Source organism: Lathyrus oleraceus, chromosome 2, assembly GCF_024323335.1.
Source record: "Lathyrus oleraceus cultivar Zhongwan6 chromosome 2, CAAS_Psat_ZW6_1.0, whole genome shotgun sequence".
NCBI classification, from domain to species: domain Eukaryota; kingdom Viridiplantae; phylum Streptophyta; class Magnoliopsida; order Fabales; family Fabaceae; genus Lathyrus; species Lathyrus oleraceus.
This window is the reverse complement of record NC_066580.1, coordinates 37393257-37398596: the sequence shown is the minus strand read 5'-3', so window position 1 is coordinate 37398596 and position 5340 is coordinate 37393257. Positions and strand designations below refer to the sequence as shown.

The 5340-nt window shown below is 38.5% G+C and overlaps 1 non-coding gene across 1 annotated transcript; it reads right to left on the bottom strand.

The window, feature by feature from the left end:
* Positions 1 to 3459: 3459 nt before the first annotated feature.
* LOC127124930 (small nucleolar RNA R71) lies at positions 3460 to 3566 on the bottom strand. The gene has a single exon (XR_007804405.1). It is a non-coding gene; the product is annotated as a small nucleolar RNA R71 (small nucleolar RNA).
* Between the last annotated feature and the right edge of the window lie 1774 nt (positions 3567 to 5340).

Sequence of the window (5340 nt, the reverse complement as noted above, 5' to 3'; positions counted from 1 at the left end):
GAAATTATTGAGACTATTTTTCATTGACTTATCATGATCCATAAATGCTATGAAAACATTTTGGAATTTTTTTAAAAGTTAGAAAGTATTTTAAAATAAATTAAAAACATTAAAAACCAAATAATTCATAATAAAATATCAAATGAAGTCACAAAAATAATTAAAAATCATAATATAAAACTAGATTTTTCAAGATTTTTTTTGGGATTGGTCTCATATTTTTCTGACTTCAAATGAATTTTTAATGAATTTTTGAAAATAAAAGGAATTAACAGAAAATACAAAGAAAATGGAATAAACGAAAAATCCACAGCCATCAGATGCGTTTCATTAATTGACGTGGCACATGCAATGGTTCAGATCTGAGGAAACACGGTGCACTCAAGTCAAACGCGCCACAAAATGAATTAAATGAAGTAATTGAAACGCATGATCAAGATTAGATTGTGGAATGGAGATCCAATGGCCAAGGAGCAAGACACGTGGTGGTGGTGGTGGAAACCACCGTCTTCTCTGGCGAAGCAACAGAATCCGGCCACCAGTTGCAGAAAATAAATCTTATTGAAAATTAAAAACAAGGCCATGGAAATGAATCTCGTGTGATGGAGATCATCACTGTACCAATGGATTTCTCTCACCCTTCCTATATTGAGAGAAATGTGAAGGAGAAAATCATGGTGTCCACACGGATTGCTCATGAAATGGTAAATTAAATGCATCAACATCTTGCCTCAAGTGTGAGGACTTCAGAAAACCACAGAAACACAAGAAATCTACCTTGAAGTAAGAGATTCAGATCTAAAAAGTTTGAATGGATACCTTTGAATTGATGAACTTCTGGCCACGAGTTCTCCAAGATCCTTGGCACTTCTTGATCTATGAATGTAATGGAAGTGATTGGCTAAGGAATCAGGCTTTAAAACTCAGCTAATGATACTGAATTTCAAGCTCGAAAGTATGAAATTTTTTGAGTGATTCCTTTGGTGAGGGCTATGGTTTCACTTCTGCAACACTTGGGATCTCCAAAAGGTTATTGAATGAAGCTCATGGCGCCTTTATTTATAGGTGAATGCATCAGCTGATCACACTTTGTTCATGTGCATGGCAAATGGAATTTGAATTGCATGGGCCTTTGTAGGCGTGTGGGAGGCCCAATGATGGCTGAAGCAACTTGCTGATATCACATGAAAGTCATTTGGACGTGCACTTTTGATGACACTGAAATTCACCGTATTTTCGACTCCGATTTCGCATGAATTTTAGTTGTTTTATTGTTATTTTGTTATGTTATTACTATGTTTTTCTATATTTTCAGGTTTTCAGTCTAATCGGAGCCCCGGTCGAGAAAAGGATGGAAAATGAGCTAAAAAGCCAAAAAATCAGCATTTTACACTTGTAGCTCCCACTGTGGCGGGCGCCATGGGTCCAGCCATGACGTGTCCCAGTTTCAACCTCTCCTCAACTGCCACGTCTCCCACGATCTCCACTTGGGCGCTGCAATTTCCTCCTGCGGCGGGCGCCATGATGTTGTGACGGGCGCCACAAGAACAAAATGGGTCCCTCCCATTTTTAAAACTTAGGGGCATCCTTGTAATTTCCACTTTTTTCCTTGCCTATAAATAGAGCCTTGATTTCATTTGTTTCATCATCCAAACACATAGTTACAACTAGGCATATATCTGTATTGTGTAAAAGTGGTAATTGCTTCACATCGGAGTGTTGCCACATTGTGTAATCGAGTCTGTAATCGGGTGTGGAGCACTTTGGAAGGAAGTTTAATCCTGCCGCCATTTTCATTTCTATTACGCACTTTATTCGACCCTCTTATTGGAGCAGGTTTTATTGCTTTACCGTTGTCTACTTTATTTTCCCGCACTGCCTTTATTTTGTTTACTTTCCCGCACTGCCTTTATTTTGTTTACTTTCCCGCACTGCCTTTATTTTGTTTACTTTCCCGCACTCGCACTTTACTTTGTTTATTTCTCGCACTGCACTACTTTCCTTTATTTCTTGCACCGCACTACTTTTATTTATTTTCCTGCACTCGCACTTATTACCTTTTTTTCTAAATCTTTTATTTACCCGTTTTTATGATAAAAATTAAAATGCATTTTTACTTTACCATGTCTGGCTAAACCAATAAAGGTTAGAATTTAAGGATCTTAATTGAACCGATAATCCGTACAATTGTTCGTAGAAACACTTAAGGGCTATTTTGACTTTCAACTTAAGTTTTCCCGCACTTAATTTCCGTTGGGTAAGATTGAAAGTCGTCCGACGTCTGTTTAAACTTAGTTGTTTTTAACTATTTCAAATACAGCGAAAGCGCTTTGTTTAGTTCATTAGGAGTTTTTAACTTAAAAAGAAAAGTGATTTTAAAACTATTTTCGGACGCATTTATAAGTTTAAAGTCTAGTTCGTGAGAACCTCTTTTGGTTAAGAAATCCAGGTCAAAATAATTTTCAACTTAGTCAAGACACTATATTTCTTAAAAATAGGTTTACTACTCTAACGCAATGCGCGCTTTTTTATAAGTGACAATAAGAGGGTTTGATTAGGGAGTGCAACTCGGTTCTGAATACGCGAAAGCGAAAATTCTCATTAAATTGGTTCTTTTCAAAGTAGGAAACACTGCCCATAAGTAATTCTATTAGCAAGTACTTGGATTATTAATTGATTATGTGAATTACATTCGAACCTATCTTTATTAATGGGATTTAATTTAATACTTTATTTTTCATTGTGCACTCTTAAAAACCTTTTTTCGATTACCTTAGATAAACACCGTAACAATAAATAATGATAGATTAACATTTCGTCTCTGTGGATTCGACAATCTTTTATATTACTCTGACGCATTCGTATACTTGCGAAAAACATGCATCAAGTTTTTGGCGCCGTTGTCGGGGACCAATTTTGTCAAATTTCGTACCCTGTTGTTATATCGTTTAGACTTAGGTTGTTACTTGCCGGTCAATACGAAGGACTCGTAGCACCAGAAGCTTAGTAGATCGTCTGGCGGAACCTGAACGTTACGCTCGCGCACGTTTATTTTTCCATAGAATTAGGAGAGCTATGGCTGAAGATCAAAATCAAAGACCTCTTAAGGATTTTGCCCAACCATCCAACGAAGGACCTAGTTCTAGTATAGTAAACCCAACCATCCCAGCTAATAATTTCGACCTTAAACCCTCCCTGTTACAACTAGTGCAACAGAGACAATTCACAGGTCTTGCTACTGAGAACCCAAACCAACATTTAAAAATCTTTCTCCAATTAGCAGACACTTTTAAAACCAATGGAGCTTCTCCTGAGGCAATCCGTTTAAGATTATTCCCTTTCTCTCTCAGAGATAAAGCCCTATCATGGTTAGATTCCCTTCCACCCAATTCCATAACAACTTGGGAAAACCTTAGAAAAGTATTCCTTGCTAGATACTTTCCCCCAAGTAAGACCGCCGTTCTTCGAAACCAAATAACTAGATTTACCCAGAACTAAGGAGAATCATTGTTCGAAGCTTGGGAGAGATATAAAGAGCTGTTAAGAGCATGCCCACATCATGGTTTAGAAAATTGGTTAATCATTCAGACCTTCTATAATGGACTTCACTATAACACTAAGATGACCATCGACGCTGCCGCAGGTGGCGCACTGATGAACAAACCTTACCCTGAAGCTAGTGCCCTTATCGAAGATATGGCTCAAAACCATCAATCATGGGGAGTTGAACGAGCGACAGTTGAGAAGAAGGAAGCCCAAGGAGGAGTACATGAGTTAAGCTCTATAGACATGATGCAAGCTAAAATGGACGCGTTAGCCCTCAAGGTTGAGCATATGTGTATAAACCCGAATACTGCAACTGCAGTTTCGTCGGATTGTGAGATATGTGGAACCAAAGGACACCAATCTGCAGAATGCAGTCTCTTAAACGAAACCAACTCTGAGCAAGTGAACTACGCCCAAGGGAACCCATATTCGAATACCTACAACTCTGGATGGAGGAATCACCCGAACTTCTCCTATAAGAACAATAACCCTATCCAAAATACTGCACCTCCGAGACAACCAGGTTACCAAGCTCCAAGACCAAATCAACCTATGCAACCTGTGCCACCAAAGCCGAGCCTTGAGAAAATTGTGGAAAATTTTATCACTGCTCAAACCCAACAAAACAAAGAGTTCATGAACCAGAACATTCACGTTAATAAACTGATTACCTAGTTAGGAACCAAGGTTGACCAAATAGTTACTCACAATAAGATGCTTGAAACCCAGATCTCTCAAGTAGCCTTAAACCAAGCCCCCTAGACTGCACCTGGAGTACAGTTCCCTGGAAAACCTCAACAGAATCCGAGAGGACAAGCCAATGCCATTACCCTACAAAGTGGGACCGCTTATGATGAGCCATTTAACCCAAGATTGAGTGAACCCAAAAATTCTAAGGAATATACCGAACCCACGGACAAAGTGAAGGAACCAGAGGAATCTGAAAAACATGAAGGTCAAGAAAAAGGAGAAGAACCTAAAGACAAAACTTATGTACCACCCCCGCCATACAAACCACCGATACCGTATCCGCAAAGACTCAAACAGACCCTGATCAATAACCAGTATTACAAATTCATTAAGGTTATAGAAAAACTCCACGTAGAAATCCCTTTCACAGAAGCCATCACCCAAATACCTTCTTATGCATAGTTTCTCAAAGACATCCTTACCAACAAACATAGACTCGACGATCCGAAGCCCCTGGAATACAATTCTATTTCCGAGAAAAAGTTAGCCAAAAAAGATAAATATCCTGGAAATTTCTCCATTCCTTGTATTTTGGGAAGTCATGTCATCGAAAAAGCTTTTCTAGACTTAGGAGCTAGTGTGAGCTTAATGCCTTTAGCAGTTTGTGAGAGGTTAAACTTAGGAGAATTACAGCCTACTAAGATGTCACTTCAATTAGCCGATAGATCTGTTAAGTATCCGATAGGCATATTAGAAGATGTCCCTGTTAGGATAGGTCAGTTATTTATCCCTACTGATTTTGTTGTCATGGGCATTAAAGAGGATGATGATATACCAATCCTTCTAGGTAGACCATTCTTATCAACTGCAGGAGCCATAATAGATGTCAAAAGGGGAAAGTTGACCTTTGAGGTGGGTGACGAGAAGATAGAATTTATACTTTCAAAATTTCTTATGGCACCTGTGATGGGAGACGCATGTTATGCCATAGATATCATTGATGAATGCGTTAAGAAAATAGAACAAGAAGAAATCATAAAAACAATTAAGTTGCCATCAACTCTCATACTGGAAGATGATAACTTTAGGAAGCCCTACATCGAT